The 19,565-nt window shown below is 41.6% G+C and overlaps 1 protein-coding gene and 1 long non-coding RNA gene across 2 annotated transcripts in view; one reads left to right on the top strand and one right to left on the bottom strand.

The window, feature by feature from the left end:
* The window catches only part of LOC133557523 (uncharacterized), a 22,606-nt gene extending 3,604 nt beyond the window's left edge, over positions 1-19,002 (top strand). Inside the window, exons 2-3 of the long non-coding RNA XR_009807785.1 lie at positions 11,997-12,074; positions 18,408-19,002. This is a non-coding gene — a long non-coding RNA (uncharacterized LOC133557523). The remainder of the gene's footprint in view (positions 1-11,996; positions 12,075-18,407) is intronic.
* The window catches only part of LOC133557524 (insulin-like growth factor-binding protein 4), a 119,748-nt gene that overhangs the window by 48,923 nt on the left and 51,260 nt on the right, over positions 1-19,565 (bottom strand). The window lies entirely within an intron of this gene.

Genomic DNA, 19,565 nt, shown 5'->3' with positions numbered 1-19,565 from the left:
AACATTTCTGTCAACGAAGATTTGCGTCAGCCTTTGATAGTAGGCTATTATAGCTAATATAGGATCACAGGATTCAATGACCACAGGCCGGTTGCGCTGACGTCTGTGGTCATGAAGTCCTTCGAGCGCTTGATCCTGCCCCACCTCAAAGACATCACCGCCCCTCTCCTGGACCCACTGCAGTTCGCCTACAGAGCCAACAGGTCCGTGGATGATGCAATGAACCTGTCCCTCCACTTCATCCTGGAGCATCTGGACTCCCCAGGAAGCTACGCCAGGATCCTGTTTGTGGACTTCAGCTCTGCCTTCAACACCATCCTCCCTGGACTGTTACAAGACAAACTCTACCAGCTCAGCATGCCCGACTCCCTCTGCAGTTGGATCTATGACTTCCTGACAGACCGAAGACAGCACGTGCGGCTGGGGAAGATTGTCTCGTACAGTCAAACCACTAACAATGGTACTCCTCAGGGCTGTGTACTTTCCCCCTGGCTCTTCTCCCTTTATACAAACTGCTGCACCTCTAGTCACCAGTCGGTAAAGATGCTGAATTTTGCGGATGACACTACACTCATCGGGCTCATCTCAGATGGCGATCATTCCGCCTACAGGACAGAGGTGGACTGGCTGGCGTCCTGATGCAGCCGCAACAACTTGGAGCTGACCGCCCAGAAAACAGTGGAGATGATCATGGACTTCAGGAAAGTCACAGCCCCACCATCCCTCCTCACCCTGATTGACTCCCCCACCCCTATCTTCATTGTGGACTCCTTCCGTTTCTTGGGCACCACCATCACCCAAGACCTCAAGTGGGAGCCGACCATCAGCTCCCTCATCAAGAATGCCCAGCAAAGGATGTACTTCCTGCGGCAGCTGAGAAAACTTAAGGTGCCGACCAAGATGCTGGTGCAGTTTTATTCAGCCATCATCGAGTCCATCCTCACCTCCTCCGTCACCGTGTGGTTCCCCGGCGCCACAGTCCAGGACAAACATCGACTGCAGTGCATCGTACATGCTGCTGAAAAGGTGATTGGCTCCAAGCTCCCATCACTCCAGGACCTGTTCTCCTCCAGGATCAGGAGGCGTGTGGATCAGATCACAGCTGACTCTTCTCACCCTGGACACAAACTATTCTCCCCTCTCCCCCTCAGGCAGGAGACTACGGTCCATCCAGACCCACACCTCCCTCCACAACAGTTTTTTCCCCTTGGCCATCAGACACATGAACAAGAACAAGATCTGATAGCTCACTTACAGGTCATCTTATTACGTATTCTGACTTACATGTTTTCTATGTTGCACAATTGCACCAAGAAAAATTCCTAGTTTTGTGAACCCGTTCTCAAACAATGGCAATAAAAACTATTCTGATTCTGATTATAGACACTTATTTCAGTATGACACTTATATATCCATCCATCCATTTTTTACCACTTGTCCCATTATATAAGGCATTTAATTTTTTGCGGCCCCAGACAGATTTGTTGTTTGTATATTTGGTCCAATATGGCTCTTTCAACATTTTTGGGTTGCCGACCCCTGCCCTAGTCACTCTAAACCACTTAAACCTCAAACATACTTGGAACCTTGAGACCTCCAAACTCGGGAGATTGGGGAGATTGGGGAGATTGGGGAGAGGCACTGAAATTCAGGATCCTCCCGTAAAATTTGGGAGGGTTGGCAAGTATGCTAAAAGGCGCCAACTTTCAATTGTATTCCACACAGTATATCCCGCCCTCCCACTGTTTCTCGTACCTAATTAGGTATGCATGATAACACATGCACACGTGTGTAAATGGGGGGAGGGAGTTTTTTTTGGGGTTGGTGCACTAACGTTGTGATCCGTGGTCCGGATCATGTTTTTGTTGTTCTATTAAGTTTTGCACTCCCTTAGTTCCTGTTTTTATGCACCCTTGTTAGTTATCATGACTACTTATTATTTCCACCTGCATCTGATTAGTGTCCGGCACGTTCACCTGCTGCCGAGCACTAATCAGAGAGCTATTTATTCATGATATTCACCACACTCGGCCTGGCGTCATTGTTCGCTTCATGCCTGGTCCATATTTGCCAACCCTCCCGAATTTTTCGGGAGACTCCCGAATGTCAGTGCCTCTTCCGAAAATATCCCGGGACAACCATTCTCCCGAATTTCTCCCGATTTCCAGCCGGACCTGAGTGTGGACAGCCTGTCGTCACGTCCGCTTTTCCTTCTTATAAACAGCATGCCGGCCCAGTCACGTTATAACATCTACGGTTTTTGGAGCTCAGTGCGTAACTGCACAAACAACAAGAAGGAGACTATTATTGGCGCAGTGGTACAGAGGCCGTGCGCAACCCGAAGGTCCCTGGTTCAATCCCCACCTAGTACCAACCTCGTCACATCCGTTGTATCCTGAGCAAGACACTTCACCCTTGCTCCTGATGGGGGCTGGTTAGCGCCTTGCATGGCACCTCCCTCCATCAGTGTGTGAATGTGTGTGTGAATGGGTAAATGTGGAAGTAGTGTCAAAGCGCTTTGAGTACCTTGAAGGTAGAAAAGCGCTATACAAGTACAACCCATTTATCATTTATGTATCATATGTCTCTGTTATCCATAGGTTTATCTATAACCCATAAAGTATGCAGGCACAGAGCTATCTCTCAGCGTGTGTTTATTCCAGCCGGCACCTTAATACACTAACACACAACATCCAGAATCCCTACATGCATTGCTTCAAAACTAAAGCAAGTAGTAATGTCCAAAAAAAGACAGTGACAGAGAATAGAACGAGGATGGACCATTCAACCCTAACCTCACTCCTTTCCTGTGTGTGAAAAGCCGGAGATGTTATGTGATTGGGCCGGCACGCAAAGGAAGTGCCTTTAAGGTTTATTGGCGCTCTGTACTTTTCTCTATGTCCGTGTACACAGCGCCATTTTAAAAGTCATACATCTAACTTTTTGAAACAGATACTGATAATTTCCGATATTACATTTTGAAGCATTTATCGGGCGAAAATATCGGCAGTCCGATGTTATCGGACATCCTTATTTTGTCCTACTAATTTTGGCGGTTCTTGAGCTCACCATAGTGTGGATTGTGACGCAACAGCTTGTTTACATGTAAAATCTTCCAGCCTTTCTTTGTCTCATTTTGTGTACCAAACGTTTTATGCTGTGCATGAATGCACAAAGTTGAGCTTTGTTGATGTTATTGACTTGGAGTGCTAGTCATGTGTATTTGGTCAACGCATGACTGCTAGCTAGTCAATGCAAACATGCTATTTAGGCTAGCTGTGAGTATATATTGCATCATTATGCCTCATTCATAGGTATATTTGAGCTCATTTAATATCCATTACTTTTATCGTCTTTGTATATAATTTAGTTTTGCATGTCTTATTATCATTATCTGTATGTAATATTGGCTGCATTTGTGTGCCACGTTGTTCCAGACCACAGCAAACAATACCTAGCTTGCCAAAGATTGTAATAAATCTGTTACAAGAAGACAGCCTGCCACACATCTATACCTTTGGCCATCAAACGCCAGTGATTTCCAGGAGTTATCTCACCTTTTGAGTAGCCTCTGATTTACTAATAGTTTCTAATGTTTAAAATGTGTTGGATAAATATTCAATTTCAACATTTCTGTCAACGAAGATTTGCTTCCCCTTGCAACCTGCGTCATTTTGATAGTAGGCTATTATAGCTAACATAAACACTTACGTCATATGTTGCCTTCATTATAAGACTTATATATGGCATTTTTAATTTTTTTGCGGCTCCAGACAGATTTGTTTATCGTATTTATGGTCCAATTTGTGTCTTTCAATGTTTTGGGTTGCCGACATCTGTGTTAAACCAATAATGGTAACATAAGCTAGCAGGCCGGTGTTCTTGTTATATATTCTGTTTGGAAAATGTTACTGTGAGGTCCATTTTTCCAAACCAAAAGATGTAACAAAAAAAACACCGGCCAGCTTATGTTACCATTAGCTGTTTAACGGAACATAGTGGAATATAGTGGCGACTTGTCCAGGGTGTACGCCGCCTTCAACCCGTGTGGAGCTGAGATAGGCACAAGTACACCCCGCGACCCTGAAATGGTAACAGTCACACACAGTTAAAAACAAGATTTTAGAGTAAAAAATTTGGCAGATCAGTCAACAGAATTTTAACGCAAAAAAAAAACAGTAGTTTTTTTCAATTCATGTGCTGTAAACAACACCGTAAAAAGTTATCGTCGTTTTTATCAATTTGATGGGTAGTTTGCTGTAAAACATAAGTCAAGCAGATATTTAGGTATTTATTTTTACTTAGACACAAAATGTTTGGAATATACTGTAATATTGGGTACTATTAAAGTTTAAAAAGGTGTGCAATTTCAAGCAGTACATATATTACATTTAGTGAGAAAATATGAAGTACTTTCTTGACACATCAGACTGCCGATATTATCGGCCGATAAATGCTTTAAAATGTAATATCGGAAATTATCGGGATTGGTTTCAAAAAGTAAAATGTATTACTTTTTAAAGCACCGCTGTACAGAGTGGTACACGGATGTAGGGAGAAGTACAGAATGCCAATAAACCTTAAAAGCACTGCCCTTGCGTGCCGGCCCAATCACATAATATCGACGGCTTTTCACACACACAAGTGAATGCCATGCCTACTTGGTCAACAGCCATACAGGTCACACTGAAGGTGGCCATATAAACAACTTTAACACTGTTACAAAAATGCGCCTAACTGTGAACCCACACCAAACAAGAATGACAAACACATTTCGGGAGAACATCTGCACTGTAACACAACAGAACAAATACCCAGAGCCCCTTGCAGCACTAACTCTTTCGGGAGGCTACAGTATAAACCCCCACGCTAAAAAAAATAAATACATACATACACATACACACATAATCACATACATACACAAATGCATATACCCAAAATACACATATGTCCATCATATACACACACACACACACATCTATAAATACTATATATATAATAGTATATATAATATACACTTTTGTCTAAACATTATTAACAGTTTATGGTGCCTATGGGAACAAGCTTTCATTTTGACTGTGATATTAGTGGTTAAAAGTGGATCTGTGGCTGTGGAGCTACTGCCCCTGATCAACAGGACCTGAGGACCACTCTTGCTATGTGTCCTATGCTGTGCATTAAAAGAGACGAGGGGAGCCCCCTGCCAGAGGAGTTATCCACGAACATAAGATCCCCCACTCGCCTGCCCTGTACTCCAGATAGTGTACCCAAATCCCTTTTCTTAGTTTCCATCGGCACCAATTCTTTAGTCAGAATTCATATTTGTTTTTACATTTGCAGAATATTAGTATTACTCAAACTGCATATAGGATTGTTTGTACACACACACACACACACACACACACACACACAATTCAATGTATTCCTCCTATTGATACTAATTCATATAGTTTAACTAGTTGGGTGATGTCATAGAAGTAATAATAATAATAATGATAATATCAACAATGACTAAACAATAATAATAACGATAATGATAACAATAATAATAACAATATGAACAATAGCAATAGCAATGACAATAAATTATGACAATAATACATATAAGATAATGAAGATGATGATGACGATGATAATAACAACAACAATAATAATAATAATAATCATTAGTAGCCAGTGATGGAGTTTAACACTTTGGCATCCATGTTCACATTCATATACATTGCCCATACCATTTTTTTGTATGTTGTTTTGAACTGATGGACATTTGAACATTGCTTGAGCCCCACATCCAATCCGTTCCAAAGTTTCACTCCACGCACAGACACACACAAACTTTTCCTCGTAGTTCTTACTGTTGGAATAGTAAAGATACTACACCCCCTTAGATTATGAACTCCTTCTCTGTGTTTGAAATGTATTTGAATATTGGCAGGTAGAACCTTTTTGTTTGCTTTAAATAGTAACTGAGCTTTATTAAAATCAACTAGATCAGGCAGTTTTAATAATTTAGATTGTAAAAATAAAATATTTGTGTGGTCACAATATCCCACCTTGTGTAGAATTCTTATTGCACGTTTTTGGAGTGTAACCAGGGGATGTAGTGAAGTTTTGTAGTTGTTACCCCAGATTTCTATGCAGTAATTTAGATATGGCAAGACCAATGAACAATACAATAAATGCAGAGCTGTGTAATTTAAGAAGAATTTGGATTTATTGATAATAGAGATGGTTTTGGAGATTTTGCTTTGTATATGTCTTATGTGTGGTTTCCAGCTTAATTTATTATCAATAGTGACTCCTAAGAATTTACTTTCTGACACCGTTTCTAGAATCACGCCATCTATATTTATTGCTGGTCCTGGATTGGAATAGCCGAATAACATAACTTTTGTTTTCTTTAAATTAAGGAATAATTTGTTTATATCTAACCATGTTTTTAATTTTGCAAGTTCATTATTTAGGGTGGATACAAAATTTGTATAATTATCGTTAGAATAGAAAATATTAGTGTCGTCTGCGAATATGACTAATTTTAATACATTTGATACTGTAAATATGTCATTAATATATAAGTTAAATAACTTGGGACCAAGAACGGATCCCTGTGGAACCCCACAAGCAATGTCCAAATGCCCAGATGTAAACTCGCCCATCTTCACAAACTGCTGTATTTGTGTTAAATAGCTCCTTATCCAAGTCAAAGCTACTCCCCTTATTCCATATCTGTATAATTTTTTCAGTAATATTTGATGATTAATGGTGTCAAATGCTTTACTCAGATCCATGTAAATTCCAGCTGCATATTTCTTACTATCTAAGCTATTGGTTATCTCTTCTACTGCATCAATTATCTATCAATCATACCACATTTTCTCCGACTTGACTTTCAGATTGTAGCCAAAGGAACATTTTTTTGCTGTTTTTATCTGCCACAGGTAGAAAGCCGGCCCGTGAAAGTAATGCATACATTAAACCGGTCCGTGGTGGAAAAAAAGTTGGAGATCCCTGATCTACCAACGCTTGTAAATGTCTACTAAAATGTTAGTATTATTAATGCATGATTTTGACTGACATCAATGTGAGAGACATTTGTTTGCAACGCTGCAGACTCAACTCAGTCCGCAGAAAATCAACATGGTGTAAATTTGCAGTAACCGTGTCCTGCCCCTTTCGTGTCAAGTAAAGTGATTTTGTAAACTCAAACGCCCATCTCACCATGTCTGGAGAGGAAATGTGTTTATTTTCAGTCTTTAATCTTTGCTCATCAGCACTTCCTCCCACCAGAGCCAACATTGTTTCAGCTGTTTCCTTCGTCCAAACTTCTTAATTCTCCTCCTTTTTTGTCTGTTTACACTTTCACCCCTGCAAAGTGCTCTTGCTGAAAAGAGCGAGGTGATTTGGGAGCGTGTCAGGGGTGAGATGTCTTGTTTGTTGCGCCTGTTGCCAATTTTCAGAGAGTCATTACTTCTTGGCCGGACTTCTTTTCGTGTGGATAATGAATCTGTGTAAATGGGCGATACCTCGGTTTTCATTGGTAAAGTAATCTGTGCCAAAAGTTAAAAAAAAAAAAAAAAAAAAAAAACTTTTTCTTCCAGTAAGAAATCATGAAAATCAAATGAATCACTTATAAACACTCGGAAATATAAACATCAAACTCGTTGTATGGATAATGATTACATACTAACATTCAGAAAACAACGTGAAATACCTATAAATGACAAATGAAATTAAAAATGTGTTGGGTCGGGTAGTCAAAAAACGTACAATACCCAAAACCAGTGAAGTTGGCGCGTTGTGTATATAATAAATAAAACAGAATACAATGATTTGCAAATCCTTTTCAACTAATATTCAATTGAATAGACTGCCAAGAACACATTTAACGTTCGAACTGGTAAACTTTGTTGTTTTTCGCAAATTATAGCTCATTTGGAATTTGATGGCTGCAACATGTTTCAAAAAAGCTGGCGCAAGTGGCAAAAAAGACTGAGATCAATTTGAGAAACGCCCATCGAACACTTATGTGGAACATCCCACAGGTGAACAGGCTAATTGGGATCAGGTGGGTGCCATGATTGGGTACAAAAGCAGCTTCCATGAAATGCTCAGTCATTCGCAAAGAAGGATGGGGCGAGGGTCGACACTTTGTGAGCAAACGCGTGAGCAAATTGTCGAAAAGTTTAAGAACAACATTTCTCCACGAGCCATGGCAAGGAATTTAGGGATTTCACCATCTGCGGTCCGTAATATCATCAAAAACTCAGACAATCTGGAGAAATCACTGCACTTAAGCAAGCCCGAAAACCAACATTGAATTCCTGTGACCTTTGAACCCTCAGGCGGTACTGCATCAAGAAGTGACATCAGTGTGTAAACGATATCGCCTCAGGAACACTTCAGAAAACCACTGTCAGTAACTACGGTTTCTCGCTACATCTGTAAGTGCAAGTTAAAACTCTTACTATGCAAAGCGAAATCCATTTATCAACAACACCCGGAAACGCCACCGGCACTAATACACCCCCATCACATCACAGATTCTGGCTTTTGAACTTTGTGCCTAAAACAGTCCGGATTGTGCCGGTGCACAGCTGCAATCAATCAGCACTCTGCACACCTGAAGCTGATGAGACGCTGGGTTTCTTAAGCCAGAGCAAACCTGCGTTACGGGCCAGAAGGTAGCTACCTGTTAGTTCCCGTACAGTAAGCCGACATATCTAGCTCTATGTTCATTTGCGTCGTGGTTCCGTGTCGTGTTCCAGCAGCATTCCTCCGTCGACCTCCGTATTCACCTCTGGTTCCTTGGCTGCCCCTTTTTTTGGATCTCGACCTCCCACCTGGACACTCACTTTTGACGCCTCACTCTTGCCCCTGGACTCCTGCCTGTCCCCGGATTTCCGAGCTTGCTTTGCCCCCTTGGACTTCCGCCTCTCGCTCAACACTCCTGGTAACACTCAGTTAATGACTACACATAGTCACACCGTACACATAGTTACACGCCTCGTTTCATATTTTATATTACAAAAAATAGAGCTAAAACGACTTCCTGCTGTCATTAAATTCCAAGTTAAATTATTATTTGCAAAAAAAGATTCAGTTTTTCTGTTCAACCGTATGTTGTCTTTGCAGTCTATTTAATTAAATATATGTTGAAACGGATTTGCAAATCATTGTAGGCTCCAGCACTCCCCGCAACTCCAATAGGAACACGCGGTAGAAAATGGATGGGTGGATGTATTCTGTTTTTATTTACTATTTACACATCCTGCCAACTTCACTGGTTTTGTACAAAGTAGCGTATACCGTATTTCCTTGAATTGCCGCAGGGCATATAGTATGCGCCTGCCTTGAATTACTGCTGGGTCAAACTCGCTTCCCAAAATAATTAGCGCATGCTTACTATCACCGCCTGGTCAAACTCGTGACGTCACGAGTGACACTTCCCCTGTCATCATTTTCAAAATGGAGGAGGCTGATTTCAACACCGGTAATTTGAAATTGCATAAAAGGAAGAAGATTAAGAGCTATTCAGTAGGATTTAAGGTCCAAGCTTACATCACACTCAAATGTTTACTGCATACCTTTGGTAAGTGCCGGAGTGAGAAGAGGTTTTAAAATATTTAGCGCATGCCTTTGGTAAGCGCAGGAGTGAGAAGAGGTTTCAAATTAATTAGCACCCCGGCTGCAATTCAAGGAAATACGATAGTTCTAACTTATATCTGCCTGTAGGCTCGCCATGGAAGCACTAAAAACTACAACAGGGAGAAGACGCTGTCGAAGTGGAGGCAAGTAAATAAACGGAGCATCCTACAGCGGCTTGAAGACGGTCTGTAAAACATAATCCATGCAACATTTTGACCAAAGAACCACCATTGCATGTTATGTGGACCACGAAGAAGTGCTTTAAAGGGAGAGTGTTACGACCCACCTCTGTGTATGTGACACAGGAGAGCACAGGTCAAAGGTCAGCATGTGTTTGTTTTGCAGAGCTTTGTTTGCCAGACACTTCCCTGACATCTGACATTCGTAACCAAACTATTTGTTCCCAAACCAGGCCGATGTATGTTGCTCGTCAAAAGATGATGAAACTCTGAACGACTTAACTTTTTGCATTTAACATACACAATATTGCCAGTATTTGGCCACCCATCCAAAGGATAAGAATCAGGTGTCCTAATCACTTAGTCCGGTGTATAAAATCAAGCAATCAGGCATGGAGACTGTTTCTACAAACATTTGTGAAAAAATGGGCCGCTTTCAGTGATTTCCAGCTGTCATAGGATGCCACCTGTGCAACAAATCCGGTCGTGAAACTTCTTCGCTCCTAAATATTCCAAAGTCAACTTTATTATAAGAAAATGGTAGAGTTTGGGAAGAACAGCAACTCAGCCACTACGTGGTAAGCCATGTAAACTGACAGAGAGGGCTCAGCGGATGCTAAAGCGCATAGTGCTAAGACCTTCTGCACAGTCAGTTGCCACAGAGCTCCAAAATTCATGTAACCTTCCAATTAGCCCACGTACAGTACGCAGAAAGCTTCATGGAATGGGCTTTAATGGCCGGGTATCTGCATCTAAGCCATGCATCGCCAAGTCCAATGCAAAGCGTTGGGCTGTCAGGAGTTGGGCTTGGCCTCTTAGTCCCAGTGAATGGAAACTTTGAATTTTCCAGGATACCAAAACATTTTGGAAAATTCTGCTACGGCTCAGACTCCTGCCAACGCTGCTCATCCGTCTGTGCGCACCTCGGGACACGCTCACGGGCGTGCACATCGAGGGACGAGCCGCGCGCGTCTGCACCCTGCAGCAGCCGCCAGCTGCAATCATTCACCGGCAATCATCACACCTGTCGGCAATGAAGGAGCTGCCTTCATAAGCCTTGACAACCTGACATGCCTTGAGTATAGGCTTCTGTTCGAGTACAGTAAGCCACGTCCTGCTTCATGTAATCCTGCTCTCGCTTTGTTTGCCCATCCGTGTTTTCACTGCGTGTTTTCTTGTGTCGTCCCCGCAGTAACCTCCGTCGTCTTTAAAGTGAGCTGTGCGTCTCACTTTTTCCCTGGCTCTCCCTCTGGACTTTGACTGCCTCCCTCAATCCTTGACTTTCCCCGCTTGGACACGGATCTTGTCTCTTCGCTCCTGCCCTAAGGAATTCCGTGTTACTTCGCTCTCCACAACATGTGGTAACACACACCTCAGCTAATCACACACATAGCCTCACACCACATACACTTTTGGACCTCGTTCACACTCCATTTCCTTAGTTTATATTCTATTGTTTGGTTATTATATATATACATTTTATATATATAATACATCTATAGAGCTACATTTCTCTCTAGTGTCTTTTGCCGTTACCTTCCCCTTTAAAACCATAACAAATTCCATGGGATGGCACTTCAAGTTTATATATGTAGTAAAGGCAGGTGGCCAAATAATTTTGGAAATATAGTGTATTTTACTGAGTGGCCTAATGGTCCGCCCTGAGATCGGTAGGTTGTGAGTCATACCAAAGACTATAAAAATGGGACCCATTACCTCCCTGCTTGGCACTCGGCATCAAGGGTTGGAATTGGGGGTCAATCACCCAAAAATTATTCCCTGGTGTGGCCACCGCTGCTGCTCACTGCTCCCCTCACCTCCCAGGGGGTGAACAAATGGATGGGTCAAATGCAGAGGACAAATGTCATCACACTTAGTGTGTGTGTGACAATCATTGGTACTTTAACTTTAGAGTGGAGTGTTTTAATCATTTGTTTTGATCATCACTCAAAACTACCTAAACTGGCAAGCCTTCTTCTGAATTCTGCTTTTGTTCCAATAGCGTGACTAAACATATTCTATTTTGTTGTATTATAAGCCTTCCTCCTTCAAGGCATGTATTTATAATTGCCATAAAAACAACTGACCACTCGACTTCCTCCACCACGGTTCAAATACCGTGCAGTTTAAGTCTTTCCTTTCCTCGCCATACATGTCTCTCTTTCATTTCAGTGTGGTCCAACCTAATCCTGGTTTCCCCTTCAAAAGAACCTCATTCCAGAGCGGTGAAGACTTTAGAAGACTTCTGCGGTGAGTCCTCTGCACTTTTGTGTGAAGGTGTTTCTACATTTGCGGATTTGGCCGAGATTGTGTGTCATGCAAAACACTCAGCCGGGGAACATGTTGTCGCCGACTGTCCAATTACTTTTGCGGCTTTGAAATTTGAGGGCTGCGTTTGACGACGGCTGCAGCCGCCTTAAAATAAAGTCAGAAAAGTATTCACTTCCATGACACCGTCATGGCTGGGTTCAAATCCAGTGTGGTGGAAGGCCAATTACATCATACTGGGCATAAACCGTACTGGACGGAAAGAAGGTTGTTCATTGTGTTCCACAGGTACAAGTCATGACTATTACATTATTTCCAGGCTGGTGTACGCACAAATATAGCACAGATATATTATTATTAAGTCCATCTTAATGTTTCTCATACGTATTATTACTTTTTATTATAACTCATTCAGCAGTGATTCATTCGGGCCATGCAGTCACCGGACAAGTCTGGACGCTATGTCTGTTTTGGTAACTTTCTGTGTTACCATGGCTGAAGTGTCCCAACACTTTTTCACTTCCAGTATACAAACCCCGTTTCCATATGAGTTGGGAAATTGTGTTAGATGTAAATATAAACGGAATACAATGATTTGCAAATCATTTTCAACCCATATTCAGTTGAATTTGCTACAAAAACAACATATTTGATGTTCAAACTGATAAACATTTTTAGTTTTGCAAATAATCATTAACTTTAGAATTGCGAGCAACATGTGACAAAGAAGTGGGGAAAAGTGGCAATAAATACTGATAAAGTTGAGGAATGCTCATCAAACACTTATTTGAAACATCCCACAGGTGTGCAAGCTAAATGAGAACAGGTGGGTGCCATGATTGGGTATAAAAACAGCTTCCCAAAAAATGCTCAGTCTTTTACAAGAAAGGATGGGGCCACAACTGCGTGAGCCAATAGTCAAACAGTTTAAGAACAACGTTTCTCAAAGTGCAATTGCAAGAAATTTAGGGATTTCAACATCTACGGTCCATAATATCATCAAAAGGTTCAGAGAATCTGGAGAAGTCACTCCACGTAAGCAGCATGGTCGGAAACCAACATTGAATGACTGTGACCTTCGATCCCTCAGACAGCACTGTATCATAAACCGACATCAATCTCTAAAATATATCACCACATGGGCTCAGGAACACTTCAGAAAATTACTGTCACTAAATACAGTTTGTCGCTACATCTGTAAGTGCAAGTTAAAGCTCTATTATGCAAAGCGAAAGCCATTTATCAACAACATCCAGAAACGCCGCCGGCTTCTCTGGGCCCGAGATCATCTAAGATGGACTGATGCAAAGTGCAATAGGGTACTGTGATCTGACGAGTCCATATTTCAAATTGTTTTTGGAAATACTCGACATCGTGTCATCCGGACCAAAGGGGAAGTGAACCATCCAGACAGTTATTGACGCAAAGTTCAAAAGCCAGCATCTGTGATGGTATGGGGGTGCATTAGTGTCCAAGGCATGAATAACTTACACATCTGTGAAGGCACCAATAATGCTGAAAGGTACATACAGGTTTTGAAACAACATATGCTGCCATCCAAGCGCCGTTCTTTTTCATGGACGCCCTTGCTTATTTCAACAAGACAATGCAAAGCCACATTCAGCACGTGCTACAACAGTCGTGGCTTCGTAAAAAAAGTGTGCGGGTACTTTCCTGGCACGCCTGCAGTCCAGACCCCTCTCCCATCGAAACTGTGTGGCGCATTATGAAGCGTAAAATACGACAGCGGAAACAAGACCGGGAAATAATTCCACTTTCAAAGCTTCAACAATTTGTTTCCTCAGTTCCCAAACGTTTGTTGAGTGTTGTTTATAGAAAAGGTGAAGTAACACAGTGGTGAACATGCCCTTTCCCAACTACTTTGGCACGTGTTGCAGCCATGAAATTGTACGTTAAATACTATTTGCAAAAAAAATAAATAAAGTTAAGGTGTTTGAACATCAAATATCTTGTCTTTGTAGTGCATTCAATTGAATATGGGTTGAAAAGGATTTGTAGATCATTGTATTCCGTTTCTATTTACATTTAACACAATTTCCCAATTCATATGGAAACGGGGTTTATATTTAGGCTATTCAACTTCTCTGCTACTATCACATTTTACAAGATCACATTGAACTGGTGACTTTTTTTTAATGAACTTGTGTCTTGACCAGAGGGTAATTCAGCCAGATGACCGCTAAAGTAGGCTCCAGCCTGGGCCCCCGTCAAAGGTAATGTTACAGACAGTAAATGAATGAGCAAGTAGGCTAATTGTGTCAGCCACCCTCAGTAGTTTTACTCATTCATCATTGTTTTATGTCCTGGGCCCCTGCTCCACTGCTCCTATTCCTGGCCTTCTTCTCAACTCTTTTCTGGTTTCCGGACTTGTGCATTTTGTGGGCCATCCAAACCGTGCTGGACTTTGTTTGCACTCACTCAATTCCGATGAGGAAGAAACATGGGAAGGACAAACCGCTGTGTGTGCGTGTGTGTGTGGAGTCTGTGGACCAAACCATTTTTAAAAAGTGGCCAAGGCGGTTATTAAAATGATTTAAAATAGAATATGGTATGACTTATGGCTTTGTTTCAATTTGGATTCATTCGTATGTTCAGTGTATGCATCATCATTTTTTCATAGAGGCGACGGGGGTCTATGTGTGGGCCCTTAGAAATGTAATCACCTTCCCCCTTATATGGCGACCCTGCTTATTTTGATTGTACTGTTTGTACTTTAACCATGTGAATAAAGCACTTTGTGACCAATGTCTGTCTTACAACAAACTGCTTGTATCGGAGTTCTTGTATTGGAAATAGTGTTGTAATGATACCAATATTTTGGTACCGGTACTAAAATTATTCTGATACTTCTCTGTGCTTTTCTAAATAAAGGGGATCACAAAAAATGCATTATTGGCTTTATTTTAACCAAAACATTCATGGTGCATTAAACATATGTTTCTTAATGCAGTTAAGTCCTTAAAAAAATAGTGAACATACAAGACAACTTAACTCTTCATTTAGTAGTAAGTAAACGAACAAAGGCTTCTAATTAGTCTGCAGTAAAATATTGTATCAATTATCATTGTATTATTTTGTCAACATTATTAAGGACAAGTGGTAGAAAATAAATTATTAACCTACTTGTTCATTTATTGTTAACATATGCGTACTTTCCCTTTTAACATGTTCTGTCTACACTTCTGGTAAAATGTGATAATCCCTTATTCTTCTGTTGTTTGACATTTTCGATTAGTTTTGGATGACACCACAAATTTGGGTATCAATCCGATACCAAGTAGTTACATGTGTCAGGGCGGGGTTTGTTCTCCCGAAATGCGGACGGACAACTCCTGACGAAGGTGTGAGGTAGGAACATGGTTTAATAATTATCGAAACTCAAAGAGGTACAAACAAAACGGAACACAAGGCGAAGGCACAACGCGCTGATCGCAATTGGAGCTAAAGCTAACTCTTAGCATGGACCAGGGACAAGCAATACTTAGGGAACCGTAGCATGAAACAAACAAGAGTTACGTAACAATCATGAAGCATACATTTAGAGACAGCTCATGTAACAGGTGCGTAGAGCAAACAATATTCCAGCACCGACTGGAGGGCAAGGCAGGTATAAATAGCAGCCGACTGATTAACACCAGGTGTTGCCAAGTGGAAATCAGTTGCAGCTGAGGGGAACGGCGCTAGGGGAGGCAAGCAGGAAACTGAACAAAAATAAGTGCGCTGACAGGAAACAAAACACAAACAGAGGGAAAACTAAAACATAACCAAAACTGTCAGTGAAAACCCTGACAGTATGATTAGACATTGGTCATATTCAAAGTCCTCATGTGTCCAGGGATATATATTTCCTGAGTTTATAAACATAACATACATTTAAAAAAAACAAACTTCCATTTTTTTGTGATGCCAAAAAATACACGTAATCATAGTAGTATCGACTAGATACGTGCCTATACTTGATATCATTACAGTGGATGTCAGGTGTAGAGCAGCCCATGGCGTTTGTTTACATTTTGACGCCGGTGAGCTACGGTGTGTAGTGAAGCATGTTTAGCTCTTCCTCGTCCCTTGTAAGAAACTTACTTTATTTGTCGCCATGGAGACCAGGATTAGTGATTAAGAAGTAGCTAAAACACTGTCAACGGCGGATGGACGTTAGCCTCTACCTAGCTAGCCATGTCTTAAAGCACCTCTTCCGTTGGGCATTTCAGTGTTATGACTTTACCTTTATCGTCAGTTTTTAACCCAAAATGCATCCGTTCTTCCTCTTCTGTCTACACACTCTGTCGGCTTGTAAGTACTCCATAATTTTGCGCTACTGAAAAATGCTCTTCTACTTGTAAAACCAGCAATGTCATAACGTGATGATGACGCGGGCACGGTGGGGGGTTGCGAGACCAGTACGTTTCAGAGGTGATACAGTACGGATTATTTATTAGTATACTAATACCGGTATACCGTAAAACCATACTTGTATGGTATAATTTCAAATAATCCGTTCATGAATGAGATATCCGTTCGGCCACCGTGTTCAATGGAGAAGTCCGATCTACAAAATTTCCCCTTCGAGCTGTCCTGGATGAACTGAGATGATTTTTTTTCCAATCATTTTGGAACTTGCAAGCGTACTTCTTCTTTTTACTCGTCGCCGCCATGTCTCTTCTTCATTCTTCTGCTTCGTTTCTATTTGTGTTTTTGGACATTACCACTTGCCGTGGTTTTGAAGCAATGCATGATGGGAATCCGGATGTTGTGTGTCAGAGTATTAACGTGCCAGCTGGAATAAACACACGCTGAGATATATTCCGCATGCCTTTCTTTTGTTTGGTACCGGTCTTTGTGATGTGTAGGATTAATTGAGTATATAAATATGTTCCTACCTGCAAGTCTTGTCCGGAATAGTCCGATTGCATCCCGGGAGAACAAACCTCACAGTAAGCAACATTGGTCATATTCAAAGTCCTCATGTGTCACGCTGAAATTTAGCTCTGTGCCTGCCTATATTATGGGTTGTAGATAAACCTATGGATAACGGAGACATACATAATAGTCTCCTTTTCAGGTTGTAGAGGACGCTAAAGGCAGTGCCTTTAAGGCACGCCCCCAATATTGTTGTACGGGCGGAAATCGTGAGAAATTCGGCAGGGGCACTGAAATTCGTGAGTCTCCCGGAAAAATCAATAGGGTTGGTAAGTATGCGTACAACCCTAATTGGAAGTTTTAGATGAAGGTTGTTATAATCTCATAGTTGTTTTTTGCTGATATGCAATATCAATATTGGTTTACAACACCTCTACTCATCGCAAACTAACTTACGACCAACATTGAAAATGGGTCACAAAATGGCCATACTCAGTTTGTCCAACTCAAAACATTTAGATCTCATTCGTCCCCCTTCTCCTCGGGTGTAGCCCAAGGTTCTGTCCTCGAAGCCCTCCTGTTTATCATCGACCTCCTCCGTAAATTTTATATTTTTAAATTCCATTGCAATGCGAATGACACCCAGCTCTACCTGTCCACCAAACCCACCATGTCTCCCCCACCCTCCTCCCTCTCCGGTTGCCTTCAGGAAATCAGATCCCTCTCTAAATTAAATGACTTTTCCATCTCCATTGACAACTCATCAATTTCCCCCTCTCCCCAGGTCAAGAGTCTGGGTGTCATCCTGGATAGCGCCTTATCATTCAAGTCCCATATCAATAATGTCACTCGGTCAGCATACTTCAATATACGCCCCGTCTTTCTTCCTCAGTAGCTCTGAAATTCTGGTTCACACCCTGGTCACATCCCATTTGGACTACTGTAATTCTCTACTCTTTGGTTTACCTGACAAGTCCATCTATAAACTACAACCGGTTCAAAACTCCGCTGCTTGTGTCATTACCAGAACCACCTCCATTTGTTGTGTTTTAGTTTTATCCTGCCTTCTCCTTTTCTGCACCTGTGTTATCAGTGTTTCATCCTCGGCAATTGATTGATTGATTGAAACTTTTATTAGTAGATTGCACAGTTCAGTACATATTCCGTACAATTGACCACTAAATGGTAACACCCGAATAAGTTTTTCAACTTGTTTAAGTCGGGGTCCACGTTAATCAATTCATGGTAGGGGCGGACCTTGTGGCAAACCTGCTCTCAATTAACCAGGCAGTATTTAGGCTCCGCACGGACAGTTTGGCCTCGCCGGATATTGTATCCCGAACTCACCTCGTGCCTGCACCTGCTTCACCAGTCCCGGTATGTTTTCACTACTTTGTTCTGAATTCCCTAACCTCTTGTGTGTTTATTTTCTAGTCTCCCTGAGGTAAAAGGATTTCTTGTGTTGGACTCTTGCCTTGCTCAGTGTGCCCTGGCTCTTTCACCCGCTGACCTCTGAGGAACCTATTTTGTCCAGATTACATGGTGTGAGTTTCTGCCCCATCGCCCTTAGTTATCCCTTTTGTCTAATAAAATGTTTACATTTTTTTGTAATCCCACCTTGTCTCCTGTCTCTGCATCCTGGGGTCACCCACACTTGACCAATTCATAACACCATTAGTAACATAACACCTGTTCCAAAGCAAATCCAATGGCTCCCCAATAAATATCGCATCCACTTGGACAGACCTGGGCAAATTACGTCCCGGGGGCCACATGTGGCCCGTTAAGCTTTTCAATCCGGCCTGCCGGACATTCCCAGATAATTATTTTTATTTCTTTAAGATGGAAAGTGTAGCTGCCATTATGATGTGCAGTGATGGTTTTCTAATGACTGTAAGTCTTCAACTATACTAAGTATTTCAATAGTTGGAATCTGCACTTTTGCGTGAGATTTTATCCACTAGTGTTGTCCTGATACCAATATTATGTTGATACTTTTTCTGAATAAAGATAACCAGAACAAATTGTATTATTGGCTTTATTTTAACAAAAAATCTTGAGGTGTGGCGGAACGGTACTTTTCAGAGACGGTATGATACCGAATATGATTCATTAATATTGCGGTACTATACTAATACCCGTATACCGTACAACCCTACTGGTTACTATAGTAATCTACGTCACAGCAGGTCAAATGAGGCACCAAGCAGTGTGGGTGGGGAGCGTTTCTACAGAGTGTTTCCAGAGCCTGATATGCGGGTGTCAGGGACAGACGTGGAAGGAGATTTTTACAAGAAAGTTCTAAAGCTTAGTGATATATTTGTTACAATCCACTTCATGGATCGTTTGTTGTTTGCTTTTGTGTATGTTTTGATCAAGTTTTGCACTCTGCCGATCCCAGTATTTGAGCACTTCCTTGTTTGTATTCGTCACCATAGCAACTTCATTTGTTCCACCTTCACTGACGCCCGGCACACACCTGTTTTTGATTACCGTTTCTGTATTTATACCTGCCTACTCCCTTTGTTCTGCCTGAGTTCTTCACTTGCTCTATGCAACACGCACGTTTGGTTAAGTTTGTCCTGTTCTGGC

This window comes from Nerophis ophidion, linkage group LG01 (assembly GCF_033978795.1).
Source record: "Nerophis ophidion isolate RoL-2023_Sa linkage group LG01, RoL_Noph_v1.0, whole genome shotgun sequence".
NCBI classification, from domain to species: domain Eukaryota; kingdom Metazoa; phylum Chordata; class Actinopteri; order Syngnathiformes; family Syngnathidae; genus Nerophis; species Nerophis ophidion.
This window is presented reverse-complemented; position numbering and strand designations above follow the sequence as displayed.